A 25,432-nucleotide genomic window follows, 5' to 3' on the forward strand; every position below is an offset into this window, starting at 1 on the left:
CAAATAAATAATTAAATCACTTCTGCTCTATCAGACACTTAAAATTGAATCAAAGTATTTGTAGCGGTCATTAATACATCTCCAACTGCCTGTAATGCCATAGGTAATTAGATCAGTCAGCTCTATTGACGATGAAGGCCCAATATTCAAGTAATGAGTATTTCTGCCCATTCTTTCTTTTCACGTGAATGCACATGCACACACACACACACACACACACACACGCACACACACGCACACACATGCACACACACGCACACACACATCTGTTCTTTTAGATGTGTAAATGTGAAATGAGTCACACATGCTCATTTACAGAGAACTGCAGAGACGTGCGTCTAACAGAAAAGAGAGGAAACCGTGATGCATGTCAAAGAGAAACAGAAAAACATTGAGATGGAGATCTTTGTAGGTCTGTTAACGTTTGTGTGTGTGTGTGGGGGGGGGGGGGGGGGGGGGGGGGCTGATACATTGCCAGCAGGCACAATCTAGCCTGTTTATCACACACACATACACACACACACACACACACACACACACACACACACACACACACACACACACACACACACACACACACACACACAGAGTAATTCTCATTCGTTCTTTTCTGCACACACGCACAGATGAGCTGTTTTCAGAAATCAAGGCACAGAATAAGACCTCACTTTTCAGCACGGCTGTGACTTGCACACACACACACAATCTTGGCATGTGTCCCCAGCACATAAACAGCCATTAATCGTTGCTCACACTGCTGACATTTGGAAGAAAGGTCACACTTTCCTGTCGCTCTCTCTCTCGGTCTCCTCGCTGTCGTTCTACCCACCCTCTTTGAGAACCACAGACAGGCCGCGGCTCCTGATAATTTCCTGCCTCGCACCATTAATAGTGCATTCGCTGTGCGTCTGCAGTCAGAGAAGAAATGGGGCCATGTAACCGCTTGCAGAAACGTAACTATTTTCCAGCGACAGGTACTGGTTTTGTCCACAATTTGAATATGTTTTGTGTTAACTGTGCAATTACTTGGACTAGCAAGCAAGTTAGAGAAAGTTTCTTTTAACGTAAAGAAATTGCTGAGACTTTTATTTCAGTGTGTTGATGTACAGTGGTACTTCGCTATAACGCACTTCACTTTTCGCAGTTTTCACAGATTTTTTTGACAACCTTTTTTTTTTTAACAGCGCATTGTGTTCTGTGTCCTGATTGGCTGTAGACCATTGTCAATCAATCTCCTCCGTACTGTATCCTGTACATTACAGAATGCATTCAGCCTGCCAAATTTACAAAAAAAAATAAGATACCACTGTCCTGAAACCGAATACTGTGTAGAGATGGGGCTTTCTTTAGAGCATCATTTCCTCAGTGCAAATTATTAGTAAAAGGGGCGTGGTTAAGAATATTGTGGCTGAAGCGTCAAACTGATGTCAACATAGTAAGGCAGCCACTTCAATTGCTGATGAAAATGGTCAGATTAGATTGAAGATTACCAAAACAAACTTTTTTTCAGTGAATTAACTTGCACACAACAAATAGCAATGTGCAATGGCAAAAAAAAAAAACGTTGGAATGTAAATATTGTTTTCTAAACTATTAACTAAGGGGTGACACAGTGGTTAGCACTGACACTTAACAGCAAGAAAGTCGCTGGGTCAGTTTGACATTTCTCTGTGCAGTTTGCTTGTTCTCCTGTGTTTGCATAGATTTCCTCTGGGTGCTCCAGTTTCCCCCACAAGTCCAAAGACATGCGCTATAGGTGAATTGGGTAAGCTATGTCCTAGCGTTGTGCTAACGACCCACCTCATAAAAAATTAGATGTTACAAAACACCAACATGGTGCAGCTAAATATCAACTTTGATATAAACGGCGCTGGGAGTAAGTAAACATTTATCTAATTTTTTTTTTTACAAATCAGTTTTTTACAAAATCGTATCTTATCTCAAGTTGGGGAACCTTAAATTGCGTCATCAAGTTCGGCAATCCACTTTCAGGTCTGTTACTGAGGAAAAAAATAGAACCTAAAAAAGCTATAACCGGTAATGCTTGGATGCTTTGTTAGTCTCTGTAATGCTAGTTGTACTTCTTCTGCTAACTGTAATGCAAGGGTGCCTAGAGGGCCTGTGTCCTTGAGATTTTAACTCCAGCTTGCCTCAACACACCTGCACGGATGTTTCTAGAAAGCCTAGTGAAGCTTGATTTAGATAGCCAAGGTGTGTCTGATTGGGGTTGGAACCAGGATACTGGCCCTTCAGGACAGAGTCTGGGCCCTCCTGCTGTAATGTCATGTTGTGCAGTAGTCTGTAATTACTTATAATTGTTTTATCATCAAAATGTAACAATTTCAAGACAAGTCCTCTCAGAGTCTTAGGGTGCACTCACACTATGCTATTCGAGCCTTGCCAAGTCGTGTTTCCTGATTTGTTTGACAAGTGTGTAAGTGCTCCAGATCGGGCCCAGGTGAGGTTCAGTTGGCCGGCCCTGGCCCAGATGGAAGACGTGTGCCAGAGTGCAGTTCAGTGGGGCTTTTTCGTGGTATGCTTGTAGTGTGAGTGCACCTGAGCCCAAAACTGAAGATGCAACGTCACTTTTAAGGGACTGTTTCATTTGGATTTATTAATCTTTTTTGTAGTTTATTAAAGACGCAAACCCTTCGCTACACGACAGCTGCCACCTTCAGCAAACCTCCTAATACATGCAGCACGAGAACTTTCATCATAATTTATGAGCGTCAAAAGTTGCCGATCTGTTCAACAAAAGTTTCTGACAGCATGTCACCGTATCCCAAATTCTAAAAATAATACAAAACAATATAACTAAAGCAGTGTCCAGTGTGCTGAGCGATTCTCTTCCTGTTAAAATGAACAGTCGCATCATCAATGACGTAGGCTTGCTCCAGCTTGGAAGGCAAAATGCAGTGTGAGTGTAGGCCGAGAGGGGAGGGGGACAATCGCGCTTCGGCACGGTTCTTGGCAACTGTGCCTAGTATAAGTACGCCTTTACTTCCATTAAACGTCTTCATTTTTCATTTTTAATCTTTAATGAATATAATGCCACTGCTGAACAGTGCAATTATAAGTGTTTTTCGTTAGTTTTCAAATAATTGTGTCGTTAGGGTAGCTGTCAACTATTGACGATACATCAAAGTTTCAATTTCAGTATTTCCATTTAAGCAAATATGCAGTGGAGATCACATGATCTCTTGAATGGTACAGCAGTCAAGTGGTATTTACATTTAAACGAAGCAACACAAACACATGACACACAAGCATGACACTTTTCACGGTTATTGAGGGCAGAAATGTATCCCTATTTGGGATGCGTAACTGCAGAAAGAAATCATAACTTTGTTGCTTCGGTGCATTTTTGTGGCGGACAATCCTGGTCAGTTTGTAGGACACATGCTGCCGCGGCCACTTGTGAATGAGCCTCGTTGTTTCTCGTTCTCGGCTGCGATCTTCCGTGCCTCGTGATTCTTGTCAGTCTGTTAGCGAAACAATAGCAGCGTTTCATGGTGAGATCAACCAGCGCGCACACACATTCACACACTCGGGCCGTCAGAGGGAAGAGTCGACGGGGAATCTAGTAACAGAGGAACAAATGATGAGGATTACAGACAGAGACGCGCATTATACCGCTGCCCCCTCCGAACCTGTCTCTCGCTCTCCGTGCTCATTCCACATAATCTGATTCCACATCCTCGCTGCCAGTAATCCCTCCGAAACAATTTACACCCCCCAAATGCACTAAACGGTTGCACCACGTTGCATGTAGATGGATTTGCGAGAGGTGGTTTTCACAGTTGGTTTGATTGTTCCCGTTTCTGCACATTGTGCTTTTGCGTGTAACTGTGGTGCAATTACATCATCAGTGCGAGAGTCACAATGAGTATTAGGGGCAGCTGTTATTAACCACATTTCACCACATTTTTTGCAGAACTCTGGTGCATATGTTTATAAGAGATGTGAGTAAAGATGAGACGGCGTGGGGGGAAATGCTAATTAAATGACTTGTATTGCCCTTAAAAATATCAAGTTAGCGTGCACTCTGCTGCCACACACCTGAGTTTGATTTGGCTTTTATTTATCACTCTCATTTTATTAGAAGTTTCTGTGGGTGAGTGAATGTATAGGATTTTGTCTGATCTTTGGATCTAATAGCAGGAGCCTTCACATAAGAATTATTTGTTATTTTTTACTGTAACTATTGGCCGAAGCACCTGCTAGTGTATTTTCAATGCAGGAACTAGGAACTTATCCTTTTAGGTGAACTAACTTTCTAGTTTCTATTTAGTGTTTTGCTCTTTTCTGCTGCATGGTATAGCCCTGTTCTTATTTGTACAGCTCAATTTGGGAGCTTTTCCACTGCATTCTATATGTAGTACTTGGTACTTTTTAAAATCCCACCTCGGGTGAGGTTCCAAGTAAGCTGGAGCATTACCAAAATGTGACATGCACACTGCTGATCACTGATTGGTCGGAAAGAATCGCCACTATAAGCATCTTTGGATTTATGACGCTAGAATTAAAACCTGCTATTTTTAAATAGTCCAATGCAGACACTGCTCTGTCGGTTCGCATGAGTAAACCGTTTTTACCACCACCAGAAAAGGACATTTGAAATGGTCAACCCTGCTCATTCTGAAAATGTACCGCTATATACATTTCTGGAGCATGCCAAATACATCCCAGCAGCTACTTCGTTTTTGCAGTTTTTGTTTTCGCGAATCCACCAGAAGCCACTGTATACGCTTTTTGAGATCTTGAATTTGCAAAGTGCCTCGAAGTGCCTGCTGTTCTCGCGTAAATCCACCAGAGGCCGCTTTCGACTGACTTACTGATCGACTGACCCACGCTCCTCCTTCCTTAAGCCCAACCAATAGTGTTTTCAAAAGCACCGATTGACTTGCTTAACCACTTCCCTAAACCCAACTAACAGTAATGCAATCCAGGAAAATAAAGGATTTTTATCACGTTTTCAGATTTTATCACATTCTCACCCTCTTATTTACTTGTTTATTAGATATTGTTTTGCTTCTGTTTTTGTCTTACCCATTTTCTGGAACCATTCTTTACCAGACTCGAACCCCATCGTTGTGGTCAACTCCTCTATGTGTCTCAAGATTGCCAACATACATGTCAAGCTACTAGACAAACTTGTAACAACAGAAAAGCCATCCATACGGAGTTAAGCGGTCAAAAAGAACGGCGTCATAGCGTCCTGTAGCGTTCTCTTTAAAGACGAAATGCAACCATACGTACTTCTGGCTATATAATTCGCAATCTCCAGAACTCTATATAGGGCTACATTTTCAGAATAAGTCTATGTTGGAAATGGTAGCATCGTGATCAGTAGAAGATGTCTAGACATTTCTCTTATTGATAGCCAAAGAGCAAATCCAGTGAGAGAATGAAAAAGATTTTCCGAAAATCATTGTAGAAGAGGTAGCGCAACTATAGCGATAATCAACTTTAAAGTCGATATGAACTGATTTGTTGCTGAGACTTTTATTTCAGTATGTCAATGTACTTCCAACTGAAACAGGATATTGATTAGAAGGAGGGGCTTTCTTGTGCGTCATTCCCTCATAGCAAACTAATGGTGAGAGGGATGTGTCACTTGAGAACTAATGTCAACAGAGAAGGAACACCACCCCAAACACAGAAGCAAATGGCCAGACTTTGATTGAAGATTACCAAAACAAACTTTTTTTATTTCAGTGGCAAGGATTATAGTTCAATGAAAGAATAACAATGTGCACTTAAAAATAAAACATTGTAAACATTTGATTTCAGTTGGACTTTAAGTGGTGCTAAACTGCAGGGAAAATGCAAACTGAGCCAAGCAAAACCGAAACTAAGCATGCTGAGCGGTACTGAACTGTACAGTACCACGCAGTGAAAGAACAGCTTTATAATACCAGTAATGCAAGTGTACATTGATTGGGTGAATTAAAGCCTTATGAAACATCAATGTGATTTCATAGCAATCTGTAACCGTTTAATTGGATGGCTCATTTCTATGACTGTGCATTTAAATAATGTTGTGGATCGGCTTGGAAACACTGGCACAATATTTTAGTGTTACAAGACATGCATAACCCAAAAATTACCAGCGGTTACATAATTATTTTCTCTTCACCATTGTGTTCATTTCAGACCCATGATTTGGGTCCCAAGTCCCCCTTTTTGCCACTTTAATTAAATATCTCATGTCTTCGTTACATGCCAGTCTCCATTTTCACATAAACCACAACAAAAACACAGCTTCCATTACTTTGTACTCCATCCTCCACCTGTGCTTTTTGCTAAATGCCTCAGAGTTCCTTATGACACGAGGAAAATTTAGCTCGGGGAGTTTCTACAGCTATCTGGCACTAAAAAACCCTACTGTAAAACAGCTCCCATGATTTACATATGAACGTAAAAGAAGACAACAGCTTTCCTTTCTGATTTTTAGACCTAAAATTACTTTTAAATACTGTGGGTTTGTGTTAGCATCAGAATATTGGCATTTTTATTTTGTAAATTCACATTCACATGGTTGAAATCTTCTCGATCACATGACCGTTTACACTATTATAGAGGTCTGATCAAATGCGTTTTCGAACTCTAAATTGTCAAGCACATTGAATTTAATGGCATCAACCGAAGGGATTTAATAGCAGTTTATAACGCATTTAATTTAGTGGCTAATTTATATGAAATCAAAAGATCTAATTTTAATACAATTTGGTCATGCCCTCTGTAGGGATACAATGATTGACTGATTTCACAATTAACTGCGCTTTAATTCGTCACAGTTAATTAATCGTAAAGGCTTCTCAACACTGTGTTTCTGCACGAACAAAACTGCTCCAACCAAACAAAGTAGTGTCAACTATGCACTAGTTTGAGGTTCTAAGCTTGTACACTGAGGCTAATACCCACCCACACTGGATTAAAGGCTGATTTTAACTATGGCTGAGGCTAGAACTAAGAGCCGTTTGCTTATTGCGTCTTTTGCGCACACAATTTCGTTATTTCTAATGGAGACACGAAGCTTGTGCGCATATTAGGATCGATGCACACCTAGATAAAGTAGGCCGCAAGTAATGTGCCAAGAACTGGACCGATCAGCTTCTATACTTTGTATGGAATGTACGCATTTCCACTCCAAACAGAAAAAAATACAAAATGAAAACTACCACACAATTTTGTAATCCATTTGATCAAAAGTGCGTTTCAGAGAGAGATTCAGCAGCCTTTGACTACATTTGTTCTCTTGAAAAGAGAAATACTTAGCTAATATGATGCTTAGAATTATATTTGACATATGTATTTATTAATTAATTTTTATTTTAATTTATTTATTTAATTCGTTGTGCTGTCATTTATTTTCAGTGTAAAATTATTACTTGGTTTAAATGCCACAAACGTTTTTCACTCATTTTTAAGTCTAAAGAAAAATCGACTGTTGCTTGTTTTTATTATTATTGTGTGATGTATTATTTGGTTACTGAGCAGCAATAAATAACGCTAAAATAAAAGACGTTTTCATGTGATTTTTAAAACTAGTAGTGTTTTGAGTTAATGAATGCATAATAATCATGATAAACTGATTATTCCTCAGACTATAATCGTCCAACCAAAATCTATAATCGTTGCATCCCTAGCTCTCTGTGATTTGGTAGGTTTAGGTGTGGGGTTTTAATAGGCACTTGTTGGAAAAATCTAACTTTTTTTTTTAAAGAAATCAAATTTTATTAAAAGTGAAATTATACAAAACTGCCTTTTTTTCAATGCGTAAAACATTTATAATTTTTTGTGAAATCAGGATGGATCGACATAAAAACGTCTATTTTCTGCTTATTTTTGCACTTGACATCTTTAGTAGTAAACTCTGTTGATCTATTTACATTTTTATTCACAAAAACGCATTCGCTATTATATATATTATTTAATAGTTATTATATGTATGTATTTATACAGAGAAGTTGGGTTTGGTAAGTTTTTAAATAGGTCTTTTGCATTTATTGATCAAAATTATAGTAATAACAATTTTTATTTGTTTACAATTTACAGTAGCCATTTTGTTTTCAAATAATGTAGTTTAATTCTGTGATGCAAAGCAAAATTTTCAGCATATTCCTGTATTCAGAGTCACAAGATTGTTCAGAAATCATTCTGATATATATATATATATATATATATATATAATATATATATATATATATATATATATATATATATATATATATATATATATATATATATATAATTTATTTATTTATTTTTTGCTGAATAAACACTTGTTTATTATTAGTATTTTAATGAAAACTGCAAAACTTTTGCCCTTAACGGTTCTTGATGGAAAATTCAAGAAGCGTTAAAGAACAAATGTCTCTGTCACTTTTAATAAAAATGACCTGACCTCAAACTTGCATGCATATTTCCACACGGTCTAAGAGTCACCTGTTTCTCTACTCGTGTCTAAAAATCACGTTTTCGTCATCCGCTCAGAGCAGCGTCACGTTCAAACACTCGTCCGTCGATCTGTGTGTTCTGGAGCGGCAGTTTTTCTGGTTGTGTTTGTTTTGTGCGTCTGCGGTGAGCAGCCCACACACACCTCTTGTGTGTTGACACTGCACGCCTGGCCTCAAACTGCAGTGGAGAGAGAGAGAGACAGCATGTCTGGCTAGCAGCTCTTTATCCCAGCTCTCTGTGTGCCAGACTGCAGGGCTGGAACGGTTTAATGTCGAGTACAGCTCGCGAAACGACTCTCGCCGCGTCTCATTTGATTTAAGGCCCCGGAGGCATCGCTTCATATCTGCCCAAACTGCGACCGCGTGTTGTTTTGCAGCGCAGCTTTTTCGGCGTTTAAAGTGTTAATCCCGCAGACGGCAGCAACATGCAGAGAGTGTGGGCGTTTGGGTGTGTTCGCGCTGGAGAGGATGTGTGTGTGTGTGTGTGTGTGTGTGTGTGTGTGTGTGTGTGTGTGTGTGTGTGTGTGTTTGGCTGCCTGTTCTGTCGGCGGTCGCCTTTAACTGCCGCTTCACCAAACGCCTCAGCGCGTAACCCCATGCAATCACACCAACACAACGGTCTGAATGTGAGAAACCTTTCTTTCTTTCTTTCTTTCTTTCTTTCTTTCTCGTAATGTTTCAGTTAAGTTCTTTTTATATATTTGTTACATTAAGTTATTTACATTGTCATTTAGCAGACGCTTTTTCCAAGGCAAGTTACAATTGGAGGCATTTAGCTATTGAACAAAAAGCGTCAATACACACAAATGCTAGTTATATTTAAAATTTCTTTCAGTTTAAAGGTGCCGTATGTAAGTTTGACACCCAGTGGTTAAACTAGGTATTGCATTCCTTGATCAAAACAAACGCAAGCGCAGGTTGCCAGAATAGCCGCATTTCAACTGTCGGGCCAGTGCGAGCCTGGACTTTTATCGGACCAGGCTCCGAGCAGGAGAGTTTGAGCAGTAAGGCTGAAATCATGTTGCGTCATTTTACCACACCATAAAACATAAACATTTTTCGAGATCATAGAACACATTTTTATTTGCAGTTTTTCCCAATCCGTAAAGCGGCGCTGCGCAGGACTGATGACAGAAAAGAAGGTGGTTTCTGATGGTTTCACTCACCCAAAAAATGCTCTGTTTGCCCGATTTGATTAATATCATGGGATCCAAATACTTTATAAATAATATTTCAAAACTCCTTTGTTGTTTATTGTTTTAAGAAAATATCTCAAAATATTTATTTCAGATAGACCTTTGTAAAATGAAAGTTTAAAATGGCTGAAAACTGTTTAATTTATTTGTATTGTATATACCTAATTTGTTATAGCTTTTGTTTTTTATATTGGTTAATTTATTTATTGCGATTTTATTATATCCGATATTTGTAATTCTTTAAATGATTTCAATATAGCTTGGGCTATTGTATCTAGATATGACACTATTGTGTTGAGCCTACAAAAATGGACACGTAATTTTGCTTTGTCTTATGTTAAAGTTTTATGTCTTTCTGTTGTATTCATATTTTGTATTATTTCCAAAATAATTAAAGAAATAAAAAAAGAAACCCAGCCGTTGCAGCTGGAAGGGCATCCGCTGCGTAATACAGATGCTGGATAAGTTGGCGGTTCATTCCACTGTGGTGACCCCAGATTAATAAAGGGACTAAGCCGAAAGAAATTAGATGAATGAATGAAACCTAGCTGCTCGCAGCATCAACAGAGCTGTCAAGTGAGCGCTCTTTCACCCCGTCTCTCACACAGTTTAGGCACGATAGTGGAAACGCGGCTGTTGAGGACCAACAGGAGCGAGTGACGATTTAGCCTAAAGACTGATTTAAACCATGTTCTAAATAAAAGCTACGGCACGCGATAGAAGGAATATTTTACAAATTAAAAGTTTTTGTTCTAAGCAACTCCTCGAGTTGATTTATTGGAAATGGCTTCGGTTTCTAACAAAAAGCTGACATTGATCACCTCAGGTACACCTCATGTGCTTTATTCAGTGTTAAATGCTAACAGTGTGAGTTTGAATGGCATTTTACATTACATTTATTGCCATACTACTGAAAGCAGCAGCAGATAATTCACTCCAGATCTTGAAAATAAAATAAATCATTTGACATTTAATCATCTACATTTAAATATATTAAAGAGATGAAATATGTATTAATTATATTATAAACCTTATCATTACGTGGGTGCATATTCTGTGCTTCTGAATAGCTGAATGTAAATTTCTGTCATGTTTTATCTGGTGAAAACAGCCTAATTGGTTATCACTGCAAATCTCATCACGTAGCATGTTGTTAGGACACGATGTAACCTGCTCCCCTAATGTTTACCGTTGTAATATTTATTTTATTTGCTTATTAATAACCTCATGTGGAACTCTGAATCTGCGTCTCATTTAAGAGTCTGCTGCTGTCCACTGGAGGTCGCATGTCGGTCACGGATGCATATTTTGAGAGCTTTTCTGACTGAATGAATTAAATGCATGATTTTTCCAACAAGGCAAACCGGGGTGCTGAAATATAATTGGCTAAATTAGCATTGGGTGGACTAAAAGAACCAAAACAAAGACAGCATTTCAGCATGTAAGGGACATTGTCAAAGCAGAATGTCTGACTTCAGCATTGTTTTTTTTTTTGCAATATAAATAATATTTGCAAACATAGTATTTTTATGCTTTAAAGATGCTGTAAGTTTTTGTCTCTTCTAAAGTTTGTTTATTTATTTATTTAAACACTATATATATATATATATATATATATATATATATATATTAGTGTGAAAGATTCTACATTACAACTCATTTAGATTTAGTCATTTAGCAAACGCTTTTGTCCAAAGCGCCTTACAATTGAAGAGGCATTCAGCAATTCAACAAGAAGAGGCAATACACACAAGAAGTGCTAGTTATAATATTTTCATTTGAATGAATATTGAGGGCCATGCGACTGGAAGATTTCAAGGGAACTTAAACCATTTGGGCACAAGATATTCTAAAGTTTGCCACTTCAACAAAGATTAATTGTTAAATTACAATTGAAAATACAATGAAAACTATACAGTGTGGATTAATTTTATTGCATTTCTGAATGCAGTGTATAATGTAATAATATTCTTGAACATTTTATTCTAAGATTAAATATTAACAAGTTTATTGTAATAATTGAATATACTGTAAATGTATATTTATCATTATTGTCAGAAATAATATATGTGCAGTGACAATACAGTAGATCATTTCTGACGTTGTGTAGCTCACAAATGTGCTTTGCTGTAATTGATGGGTAGCTGTCTTCCCCCAGTAACACCTAACGGATGCATTTCAGCATCACGGTGTGCAAACACAGTTGAATAAACACGGTCAATGTAAGAGTGCGAAATGCAAACATTAGTTCAAGCAAACATAAGATGAAAAAAACGCTAGTTTTTCCTTTCGACCCTTAGTTTTTTCCTCTCAATTGAATCCCCCTGTCCGCCCAGACACTAAGTATGATTGGAGAACGCAAGAAATGCAACTTCCCGAAGGAGAATGAACGTCTAAACAACTCTGGTTGCTTGCACAAACATCCCGTCTCCAGCAATCTGTAAAATAAACCCAAAACACACACGTGATTTTCCCACAAGGGAAGCCCTTGCGAGGATTTCTGTTCCCTGCTTGAGACGCAATCCCACAAACACACGCTAACAGTTTTAAACGTTCTCCCATAGGAAGGAAAATGCGATCTCTTTAATATCCGTTTCTCCTTGACATCAACAAGATTAAAGGGGTCGTTCACCCAAAAATAAAGGCATCATTTCCCAAACCAGTCTGAGTGTTTTGTTCTGTTGAACACAAAAGAAGATATTTTGAAGAATGTTGAAAACCATTTTTTTTTCTACTTTGGATGTCAGTATTTACAACATTCTTCCAAATATCTTTATGATCGACAAACTACAATCAGAAGTCTGAGATTTCAATATGAACACATTTCTCAGTAAATTTGGTTTTGGGAGATTGCTTTGAGTCACGCTGTCCATTCATAGCAATACACACAACAATTATGTCATTTGCGTTTAGTAATTATAGCTGATTTTTTTTGCACCATCTTTGATGCAGAACAAAACGTAACTGAGCACATCAAGAGACTGAATGATGAAAGTCATATCTGCCAAGACAAAACTACTCTTTTGGGTAGCGTTTAGTGTTAATGTTCACAAGGGGAAACGACAACAGCATCTGACGCACAGAAGTTCAAACATTAACTGGGTAAGAGGGACACGAGTGTGAGTCAAGAGCATAAAGGGAAAAAAACGAGAGAGAGAGAGAGAGAGGCTGTGGTGAGTCAGCCTTTGGTCAAAAAGAGAACGAAGAGATCGGACGACAGCCAGAGGCAGCCACAGTTCAAGACACACACACACACACACACACACACACACACACACACTCAGACGGAGATGTGCTCTTGTGTCTCAACAGTCTCGTAAAGCAAAAAGAAGACTTCCCTAAGAGACGACAATCAAACATTTCTGAATCACGTTTTCTCTATTTGGTTGTTGCTAAAATGTAAAATAAGAGAACCCAATATATTAATTGAATTTTATATTAAAGTTGCTACAGGACTGATGCTGCATCCCAATTCACCTACTTATACTTTGTCCTAAAAATATGTACTATTTATGTAAAGATTATATACATATTTTTGAGTGTGTAACCAAAAATTATGCAAGGTTTGCTTCCTCATGAACTGTTATGTTGCTTGGTTACATCCCGTCAGTCATCTCGACACGTCATACACATTTCATTTCTATATAATTTCCTTCTATGTTGGAGAAGTGGCAGCGGGTTAATCTGTCATTCGCGGGTCTTTCGTGCAGAGAAATCTCAGGTGTTTGCGTAATTATGCATTCAGAAGTTAATGACCAAACACGTCACTCTAAGAGTTCACATCGTTGAGGATGAAATATAACACTGAACATTCATTCATTCATTCGTTTTCTTTTCGGCTTAGTCCCTTTATTAATCAGGGGTCACCACAGCGGAATGAACCGCCAACTTATCCAGCATATGTTTTATGCAGCGGATGCATTTCCAGCTGCAACCCAGTACTGGGAAACACCCATGCACTCTCATTCACACACATACACTACGGACTATTAAGCTTATCCAATTCACCTAGCGCATGTTTTTGAACTTGTGGGGGAAACCGGAGCACCCAAAGGAAACCCACGCGAACACTGGGAGAACATGCAAACTCCACACACAAATGCCAACTGACCCAGCCGAGGCTCGAACCAGCGACCTTCTTGCTGTAAGGTGACAGCACTACCCACTGCGCCACCGCGCCACCCATAACACTGAACATGTAATTTAGATATTTCCTAGAAGGTTAGATATTAATCTTACCTAAGCTTCTCCACTTAACTGTCGGTCTTGTTCATCCGCCATTTTTGAAGTTTCCTTAAACTTTTTAACCTGCATTTGTAGTTCTAATTGGATTCACGTCTAAAGTACAATGTAATGTGGGCAATGTCAGCGGTTGGGGTATGCATGGATCGAGTTTCTACCAGAAATAGTAGACCATCTAGGTGACTTTGGTATAGGGATGCAACGATTATAGATTTTGGTTGTTTGATTATAGTCCGAGGAATAATCACGGTTTCAAGGTTATCACCATTATTATGCATTCATTAACTCAAAACACTACTAGTTTTGAAAATCACACGAAAACGCCTTATATTTTAAAGTGTTATTTATTATTGCTCAGTAACCAAACAATAGTCCAGTTCTCTTTAGACTTAATATGTAAAAAAAAAAAAAAAAGTCTTTGGCACTTAAATAGAAGTAATTTTACACTCAAAGTAAATCACAGACCAACAAATAAATAGTATTTGTCTAATGTAAATCTAAGCTACACATTAGCGAAGTATTTCCCTATTTAAAGAGAACAAATGTAGTTACAGGCTGCTGAACATCTGTCTGAAACACACTTTTTTGATCAACTATATTATGAAATTGTTTGGTATTTCCATTTTGTATTTTTTTTTTTCGTTGGAGTAATGTGTATATTCCATAGAAAGTATAAAGCTGATCAGTCAGTTCTTGTTACGTGACTTGCGGTGCGCTCGTGCCATTCTTTCAACTTGGTGCGCCTGGAAAGCGTGAGTGCATCATGCACGTCACTCCCAGACTGCACTGAAAAAAATGTTTCAAAGATGATTCCTTGGATTTACTCAATTTTTTTTACGTTAAGTGGTTGTAAACAATTTATTTGGGCTGAATTTAAACAAACAAATTAAGTTGAACGTTGTTAAATTTAATTTGTTTGTTTAAATTCGACACAAATAAATTGTTTGCAACAGTTTTGCATGCAACACTTTTTTCAGTGTGCATGCAAGAAAAGAAATAACAAACTTTCATGCACAAAAGATGCGATAACAACCCTTAGGTAATAGCCTCAGCCATATAGTTAATGCAGTGTATGTGCGTAATAGCCTTGACGTACAAGCTTGGAAATTTAAACTAGCGCACAGTTGGCATAAGTTTGTTTAGTTGCAGCAGTTCTGTTCCGTGCAGAAACGCAGTGTTGAAAAGCCTTTACGATTAATTAACCGTGACGAATTAATAGTAAAAATGGTTAATTGTTGCATACCTGCTTTTGAAATACTCATTTTAACATACTATTATTTGTTAATTACATTACTATTTCATTAAGTAATCTAGCTGATGCTTTTGTCGAAAGCGACTTTCAATTGAGGCAGCATTCAGCAATTCAACAAGAAGAGGCAATACACAAATGAAGTTTAGTTATACAAAGTAACTTGTTTGTGCTCAGAGAGAGCAAGAGTTTGTTTTTTAATATAGTGTTTCTATAGGTGGTTTGTCAAGCCCTCCTGCGTGAAGCACAAGACCAATATAAATACAAACTAATTCTTTTTCCCAATACTATTTAGGAGGGATAGTAGGCAAATTGCGACACTTCATAAATCTTTTTGAAGGAATGGTGTGTCCACACAAGCATGTGCTACTTGGTCTTTCGAGGCACACTGACTTGCCTTATCTGCTATTTCAAGTCTTTTTGTATCTCGTTTTTTTTTTTTCCTCTCTCAGCGCAGCGGCATTTGAAAGACCCTTACAGCGCTGCCCTGACACGCTCTTGGCCTTGACTCCGTCGAGAAAACCCGTCTGGTCCTGACAAGGACAGCAGAGTGAGCTGCTCTCCCCTCCCCTACACGTCTCATTATGGCTCTTGCCGCTCTTAGATTTCTTTCAGTTCCTCATACATTTTTTCTTCTGCTGTCTTTGTTTTTAAAAGCTGTATTTTGAGCTGCATAGGCTGCTTTATCCACATTTGTTAGCATTTCATTAATGCTATACATTTTATCATTACCTACTTTTTCTTAGGGAATATTTAGTAGTCTTAAGTTTACCATTTGAATACATGGACTACCTTATTCAAACATTCATGGCTTCTGTTTTATAATTACACCGTTTTGTCTGTGACTCAAACCCATGACCTTTGTGGCATTAGTGCTATGCTCTATTTAATTTAGCACTACTTTATTCTATTAACTTATGTCAGTAATTTTAAAGACACGGACTACACTTGTGTAGTTTCTGATACAACAAATGCTGCGTTCACGGTATTCATCTTTTAATTTCCAAGGTTTTCTCAAGTGTACGTTTTTATTATTTCTCACTTTTCTCAGGGATTCGAACCCATGACCTTGGTGGTGTTAGTCCTATGATCTACCATTTACTTATCTTTTTTTGTCTTATGTCTTTCGTTTGAGTACATGGACTGTCTTTACACGTTATTCAAAGAAACAAATTTTACATTCAAGGTTTAGATTTTATAATTACACACTTTTTGCTTGGGAATCAAACCCATGACCTTTGAGGTTGTTAGTGCTACGCTTTATCGTTCAGTGCTACAGTTCTTATTAACTTGCGTTAGTAAGTTTGAGGACACGGGCTACATTTGTGTATTTTCAAAGCATCTAATGCTGCATTCAATGTATTCATCTTATCATTTCCACGATTTTCTCTGTGGAAACGGACCCATGATGACCTTGGTGTTATTAGAGCCATGCTCTGCTGTTTGCAATTTTGAGCATATAGGCTATACTTATATATAAGCCAAAGCAACTACTGTTGCATTAAAGCTATTCAAGCTCCAGGGAATAGAACCAATGGCCTTAACTCTGTACCATGCTTCTTGTATTTCATTGTATGTTTGCCATTTTGGACAATATGTCCACATTAACCAAATAATGTATGTGTGGTATACATTTCCAATCTTTTCTCTGTTGTTTGCTGTTTTTTATTTTTTTGAGCACATCGACATTTCCACATAATTTCATTCGAGGTGTACATTTGATTGTTTCTCACTTTATCTCTAAGAATCGAACCTATGACCTTGGTCTTGTTAGCATCATGGTTTTGTTTATTATGGCCCTGTGGTATGGTACGGTATGGTTCGGTGCGATTTTATGGTCGTTTTCACCATCAAAAGATAACAAAAAGCAAACTGTACCATACCACTTTTTGGGTACCCACTTCAAAAGAGTATCTAGCACAACAAAAACAAAAAGCGGAGCAAGACGGGCAGCTGAACGCCATTGGTTTACAGAGATGGGTTACTAGCTCATGCACAAGCCAGGAGAATGAAAACAAAGGAAGTGCCATTTTTAAATGCAGAGACGTTACACCGTAATAATATATACATATAATAACGAGCCGTAATCGACCTCAAACAGACCCTGTTGTCGTCTTGATGAACAGCCACAAACCCAAGAAAAAGAGCAGAATCTACCCTGTGACCTGGGTTTGTATACAAGGCTGTCTAAAGTGCGAGCGCTTTCGCTATCTTAAGAGCTTGCGTGCGCGTCTATATGTGAAATGACGAATTTGAGCTGATGATAATAACGTGCGCATGATTACTGAAGTGCTTCTGACATCTGATCCTTTCAGAAACGCAAGAGTGAGCAAATGATTCTTTCAGCAACCTAATACATGAACAAACTGCCATGTTTAACTATTATCATCACCTTTTGGACTATTGTGAATTCGTAATGACAGAATTACTTTCTAACAAGAGGTTACATGTGCTGGTGAAGATTAAAGACACAGATGAGAGGTTTGCTCTGACTGTGGGCTATATTTCGTGTTGTTTTTGAGCCCAAATAAGGACTAAATCTATGCTGTGTGTAGTTTTTCTGTAATTGGTAACATATCGGAGATTGTAAGGGTCTGTATGTGTCCAAACATGTTGCATTTATTTAGTTATTTTATATAATTGCAGACGTTACAGTAGGCTATTATCACTGATCTGCAGTTATAATCAAATCATGTTCATAGAAAGGTTAGTAATGAACATTTATACACAAGTATTTATGTGTATAAAGTCTCTGTTTTGTGAGAAGTGCTTCTCATATGATATGTGAACGACCCGTATAGCTTTACTGTTGACATTTCCTCGAGCGAGAATGACGTAGATAGAAACTTTCCATTGGTACCCTTTTGGCAGTGGAAGCGCAAGTCTAATAAAGGTGATCCGTACTGACTTGTACCTCACCGTTATTTACTTATTGTCCATGTCTATTAACTAAGATTTGGCATCAGTGTATACATTTTAAATAATTTCCCACTTTTCCCTCTGGGAGTAGATCCCATGATCTTGGACCCATTAGTGTTATTCTGAATACTGAGATGGGATGGTAGAAATGTTTAAGAAAATGGTTGACTGAAAGCAATTTTAGCAGTTTTCTGAGCTTCTACTGGCGCAGAAATGACGCACTTCCCATTTAACCTCGGAGCGTATGTGATGTGTCATTTCCAAAATAACAGTCATTTTCTAATTCGTTTCACCCTGGACAGGTCTGGCAGTGTTACGCTGGAAGTCGAGCACACGCATCCAAATGATGACCTGAGTCTGATCTCTCTCTCTCTCTCTCTCTCTCCTCCATTAAGCAGACGAGCGGCGTAGATGCACAGGCGTCCGTCACGTTGCAGGGGAGGTGATGTTTCTCCATGAGTGTCTGGTCAGACACACTGGCGGCTGCTCAACCACTAAATGGCCCAATCACAAAACCCTATGACTCGTGGAAAACAACAGATCAATAGTGCTTCCTCTGGTTCTCGCCTGAATATCTGCGTGTATGAGAGAGAGAGCGTCGATGAAGGTGCGCCCGTATGCCCACTCCAATGCCATTTGAAATGTGAATGTCTGTTTTGTTGTTCCTTGCGCTGGTTTTTAAACACACGCGGTCCTGATTACAGCCTCCCTCTGGAGACGGCAGAAATAAAGAATGATCGGCGAGCAGGGAGAGACAAATTTACGCTCCGCGAGCAGCATTCATTACAAACAGACTGCCGTGTGTATGTGTGTGTGTGCTGTGTGGCCGAACTCGACCTCAAGAGTTAGCAGAGTGAAAGCCAAACCGTCCGCCGCTGCCAAACAGATCAGATTAGAAATGCAGTCGAGCGCTCGGCAGCAAGACGACAAGACAGAAGGCAGACAGATAGACGGGTTGAGAGAAGGCAGGAGTGATGTACAATGAACTGGTCGTTATTTTGTAGCAAATCCGCTGTGTGTCAGTTATTTACAAGGTAGAGGATATTTAGGGCTAAGAGTTCATCATAAATGCATACCGAACTTTCCATAAATTCGGGTTATCCAGTCATAGTAAATCTGTTCTGTGGATCTTGTCGTGATTGAGATGAGTTCATGCAAAATGGTGTAGAACGTGGAGGAGGCCAAAAAATCTTAAAAACTAAAATGTTTTGAAATCGTAACTTTGCTGATAGAAGAGAACTGAAAAAAGGCAGATAGGTTCAGAATGTACCTCGTTTAGATGGATCCATGAAAGGGACTAAAAAAACGGTATATTATGAGTGCTAGGCCAATGATGACCACCATAAACACGGTCTTGCAGTTGCCTGTGTTTTGTGGTCATGTAATTGTGTACTTAATACACATGTCCATGACACCACTGTTTTCACAAAAACATGTTTTTATATTTACATGGATGAAAATTCAGATGTTTGCAAAATCCTTTACTTTGAAGAGAGGTTTTATATCCCAAAAATTCCATTGGCCTGCAAAATGAACAGCCAAAGTACAGATTTTAGTTGAAAAATTGTATAAAAGACTTTTGAGATTTTTAGATTCAGATTGGAAGAAAAATTCTCATAAGTACATGTATTAAGGCCAAGGATCTGGAAAAACAATAATAATCTAATATCAAATTGAAGAACTAGACAACTCTAAAAACTGTAGAACAAAGCAAGTTTTTTTTAAACAAAATGTAGTTTTTTTTAATTTAAGATGTGCTGAAGTAGAAAACTATAAGAAATCTGAAAGAATATATTTCAGAAGTCTAGAGGCCAGGACACACCAAGCCAATGGTCAACCTTTGGACTTTATTGGTTTCAGCCTTTGGACTTTATTGGTTTGTCGTTCTGGTTAGTTGATTTGGTGTGTTCCATACATCAGCTCTCGAGTTGGAGCTCGGTGGCCCAATTCAGCATGTCAAAATGGCATTGGCCAGCAACTGAAAAGAACGCTCTGCTAGTTATTCAGCAACAAATCAGAGTGTGAGTGTGACGTAGCAAGTAAACAATTCAAGCCAAGAAGGATTACAAAGAGGATGGCTGTAATTTCATTACATTTCTCAAATATTTGCATGATATGGATAATTAGATTATCAGACATATTTGCAGGAGCGATTCCCTCAGTGGAGATTGACAGTTGTTGAAACTGCTTTGTTTTAGGCATGGGATGATAACTGTTTTCAAGGTATACTGTGGAAACCATGGTTTAAAACCGCCAACATTTTCTGCTATACCATTCCTGAAGTGTGTATAAGATTTCTTTTATTTTTTTAATTTTTTTGCACAACAGTATCTCCAGCAGAAAAGATATCCAAAGATGTCATTTTAAAATGTAAAGAAATCCGTGTTTTTGAAAGTAATAAAGACAGCAGAAGACAATGATTAATTTCATTTATTTAGCCTGACGTGTTTACTGCTCCAAAATATTATAAATGTTTCTCAAAATAAAATATATTGGGTTCAACAGGGAAAAGAGTTTTAGTATTTTACCCAGACATTTAAAAAGAATATATTTTACAGCAGTAATCACAATACTGTAAAACACTGATATTTTTATCCAAGGTTATCATACGGTCAGAATCTTATACCGGTGCCCATGCCTACTTTGTTTACACTTTGTCTGTGCATGTGGGACGTTCGGTTTCTCTTTGTGGAACGAGAAAACCGACTACTGTTTCCCGCGGAGTGAAAAGACGTACTCTTGTGCAAGGACAAAATATAGCTCTTGCATCAGTCACCTTTAGTCAGTTTGGTATGTTTGCACGCAGCTCTTTGGTCCAGACGTGATCCAACACGAGGCAGTGTGTTGTTGTTGCGAGTTGTATGGCGTCGGCTTGGTGTGCCCCGGCCCTAAAAGATCCAGGATTGGAAATGTGTTATTGCATTGCCAAATTTGTGAACATTGGCAAACAAAATTCAGTGATTTATAGAAATAGAAAGAATTCAGAACTCCAAAAACATGAACTCAACATTCAGAAACATTTAGAATGTGACAAATAGGTGAAAAGCCTAAATATCTTAAAGTGTAACCCTTACTATTCTATTCCATTTATAAAAATGATAGCAAGTAGTGTCCAAATTCCAAAAAGAAATGGTGCACTTTAAATACCCGGATGGTATTCCCATTAAACTGGGGGAAAAACAAAATCAAAGTTGTTGTACTGTTCGACTGTTTATTTATGCTTATGGAGGGGACTTCAATGATGGATGACAAAATAACCATATAAAGTTCATAATTTAAAAATATAAGTGCATATTTCTTGATTTGGTCCCATAAGCAGGCGCAACCATATTCCCGATGTCAAGCCTCTAGAAACTCAAGCAGCCTGCTCACGTCATGTGGCTAACCAGCCAGTGCTGTTTTTTTTTTTCCTGTGGCATTAAAGCCCGTCATGGCCAGGGGTAATATTTTAACACCATGACTCTTTCCCCCGACATATACACACAAACACACTCGCAATCATAGTGCGGAAAAAGCAGCCCTGCGCTGCGTGCATGTCTATGTGTGTGCGAGAGAAAAACAGTGCTGCCGCTGAACAATCAGCAGTCCTCCGCGTGTCTCTCTCTCTGGGCGGCGTCATGGCAACGGAACAGCTTCAATTAGAGGAGAAGAAAGCGTTTCCCCTCGGCATGGCATTGGAGAGAGAGCCGAGTGTCAACGAGCACGGAAAGGGAGGGAGAGTGTGTGTGTGTGTGTGAGTTTGTGTGTGAAAAAGATTGCGAGCAGGAGGGAGGCAGAGAAAACGAGCACCGGGGAGACGTGTGTGAGGCTGAGATTGCGAGAGGGAAAAGGAGCGTGTCTGAGTGCGTATGTGTGTATGTGTGTGCGCACAGGCTACAGATTGCAAGGAAGCAAGCCAGAGAGACAAAGCAAGCGAGTGAGATTGAGAGGGAGGGGAAAGTGTGTGTGTGTGTGTGCCGGAGCAGCCAGAGACAGACAGTGTTTTGCCTGCGTTAGCGCAGCTAATGAAAAATGAATGAACCCACGGGAGAGAAGGGGAGAGAGAGATACGGAAAGATGGAGCAGTAGTTTAGCGCTTGCACTGCTTCGGCAGGGCTGTAAGTGTTTAGAAGGGCTGGAAAGAGGTGCTGGTGTTGCTCATTGTCAAGAGGTTAAGGCCACATACGTATACATGCAGGTGCACAGGTGTGTTGTTGCATTGGTGGAAGTAAGGGGATTGAGTTACCTTCAAAAGCAGATGTTCTCAGCTGTAAATGTTCAGATTTTACTATCATTCACTTTGGTCAGGAAGGTTTTTGTTTTCCAACAATTATTCTGCCGGTATCTTAAACCTGAAAGTGAAGTCTTGGTCTGTTCAAGTCATGTTGGATAAATTGTGTTTGAGTTGAATCCACACAAATGCTACTACAAAGCCATTATAATAAATGGGAAACCCAACATTTTCTTTAACTTTGAGGTTCTGAGGTTTGGAACATGTCAGTGAGAAACATGCCAGAATCACTAATCCAAGGATACCCAAACTCGGTCCTGGAGGGCCGGTGTCCTGCAGATTTTTAGCTTTAACCCCAATTAAACACACATTAACCAGCTAATCAAGCTCTATCTAGGTGTACTAGAAACTTCCAGGCAGGTGAGCTGAGGCAAGTTGGAGCTAAACTATGCAGGACAACTGACCAAGTTTGGGCACTAATCTGTAATGACTCATTCATACTAGCAGCAACTTTGTAGCTGCCTGTTGCTCTGGGTGGTGACCTGCTGCAAACGCAGGTCTGTGTAGGTCTACGGTACTGAGAATACAACGGGCCTCTGAGCAAGCTGAGAGAATCACGTGAGCTCTACTGGTGCTCCTGTTGGCTGTCGCTCAAGAAAGGATTCTCAATTTTTTTTTTAATAATTACTTTCTTCGGGGTTTTCACCTTTTATTTAAGAGGACAGTAGAGACTATTGACAGGAAAGCATGGGGAGCAGAGAGAGGGGAAGGATCGGCATAAGACCGACCACGGGGCGGAATCGAACTCTGGTCGCCAGGAGCACTGGAGTGCATGTGTCGACGCACTAACCACTACACCTCTGGCGCCGACTGTATTCTCAATTTTTACATGTCGCTCAACGTGCACACCTGTTTGCCAACAGTCACTGTCGCTCGCGTGAGGTCACCAGAAGTCGCTCGCTCTTCGTAGAAATGGACGGTCGCTTGTCACTTTGCCACTGCAAGATACTTGTAGCATCATATATTTTATTATATATAAATCAGTGGGTGGAATTAATGAACGCAAAGTCAACACTTTAGGCTTGTCGTAACAAAACACAATTTTACAAATTCGTTGCTTTTCATTTTCTGTAAGCAGAGTTAATAAATCCTACTGAATGTCTTTTGTAAGTTATCAAAAAGTAGGTATCACACCATGTAGTCCTGACAAAATGACTTGAACGCACCTGACAGGGGCGCCGCTGGCCGGTACGGCCAATGACAACATTTTGGGAGTGTTGTGGATGAAAGTGAAGAGAGGGGGGTGGTTTCTGGTGGGCCCCTAATAGTATCTCTGGGCCCTTAGAATCGTCCTAACTCATCCCAAACAAAACCTCCCCACCAGCACGCTAAAATTCTGACAAAAATATTTCCAAGCAACACCAAATCCACACAACTGTAGGCTGCGTCCAAAATCTCGAGGTGTTTTTCTAAAACAAGTAATTATTTTGTGTTTTAAAAGTATGTTTTGTATTGTAATAATTAAATGTTATGTGACTTAACAGACAGTTCACTACCTTTGGTAAATCCTCTCCAGTGGCCTCATGTAGTGTTCAGGAGATGCATACTTCAAAATCTTATCAGAAGTAGCAGATCATCCAGTTATTTTCTGAATATTGTTTCAAGAATAAAATAAATTTGAAAATTGACACGTGTTTTTTCATCTACTATATAGCAGGGCAGTGGTTCCCAACCTTTATATCACTGTGGACCGGTCAGTGCTTGACAATTTTTCTGCAACCCAGAGGTAGGGGGTGGAGGAGACAGTGTACGTTGATTTCTAAGCAGATGGCAATGAGGTTGACAAGCTGACAAAACATTGCTGCAACTCTGATACAAGTTTTATTTATGGAGAAATTTTATGCAGTGTTTGTCTGAGAGGACTCACGGTGTGTTCGCGGCATTCTGGCAGGAGATATGTGCACACAGTACATGCAAGCCATGTGCCTCCATTGGAAATTGGACAAACTTCCATGCGGAAAAGACGCGGTATGTAAGCGCTCTCCATCTTATGTGATCTACAGCAGTTCCTCTTGCACAGACAAGGTTGCGGATCCATTTCCTTGGCAGTTGGTGCGTCCTTTACTGGCCCTTTTCTCCTTCGCAAAGAAACTTTCCAGAGACGTCTGTTTCTTACTAATTTTGCTGCTTGTGAGTTAAGTTTTGGCCCTGAAGAGACCGAGATGTAAGTGAGAGAATACTCGCTTTCAAAATAATTAAACGTCATTTAACAAAATAAAAGATCGTTTAGACTCGGATAATAAATAAAACTGAAATAAATAATGATATCTTGTGCGGCCCAGTACCAATTGATCCCAGGGGTTGGGGACCACTGTAGTAGGGAATGCAGTTTCAATCACTGGCCCTGTATGACAGAAAAAAGTCCTCCAAAATGAATTGTTTAAGCAAATGATTCAGGGCTTTAATTTCATGAAGGCAGTCTGCAGTGCAACTTGTTGAACAAATCATTTGAGTGAACTGAATTCCTGATTAAATTAGTAGGTTTGAATGAATCAGTTTGATAAATTATTCATTTTGTCGCAGATAAAGGCAGTTATTTATTGCCGACTTCGTGAGTGTGTAATTTTGGACACCACCCCTGTGTTGCTTAATGAAAAAAACTCTAAAAAAAATTAATTGTTTGAGTAAATAATTAAATTCATAAAGACAGTCTAAAATGGGACGTGTTGAAATCATTTGAGTGAATAATTCAATGATTTGCTTAAAGACACTCACTTGATTCGTTCTTGATTAAATCATTACGTGTGAATGAATTAATTTAATGAATGTTTAATTGGTTCTTTCATAAAAATACATTTCCCGCCAACTACTAGTATGCAAATTCAGATGTCTTGCTGAAGAAAAAAAATCTACGGGCAACTGATTCACTTGTTAAACAAGTCATTTGAGTGAATAATTCAGTGACTCACTTGATACGTTAATGACTCAAATTATTGTTCGAATAAAATGTTTATAAAATCGCTGATCAAGACCACCTACTGGCGTAATAATGCAACTTGCAGAAGTATTTCATACCATTTTCAAATACATTTCTTTTTGGGAATCCGCATTTGACTTAAACCCCTTTTATACCCAAAATCTTTCTTACCTCCTA

The 25,432-nt window shown here is 38.9% G+C and overlaps 1 long non-coding RNA gene across 1 annotated transcript in view; it reads left to right on the forward strand.

Annotated features, from left to right (window-relative positions):
- The first annotated feature begins 863 nt into the window (after nt 1-863).
- Nucleotides 864-25,432, forward strand: part of LOC130216071 (uncharacterized) — a 101,374-nt gene continuing 76,805 nt past the window's right edge. Inside the window, exon 1 of the long non-coding RNA XR_008835763.1 lies at nt 864-974. This is a non-coding gene — a long non-coding RNA (uncharacterized LOC130216071). The remainder of the gene's footprint in view (nt 975-25,432) is intronic.

Source organism: Danio aesculapii, chromosome 22 (genome assembly GCF_903798145.1).
Source record: "Danio aesculapii chromosome 22, fDanAes4.1, whole genome shotgun sequence".
In the NCBI taxonomy this organism is placed as follows: domain Eukaryota; kingdom Metazoa; phylum Chordata; class Actinopteri; order Cypriniformes; family Danionidae; genus Danio; species Danio aesculapii.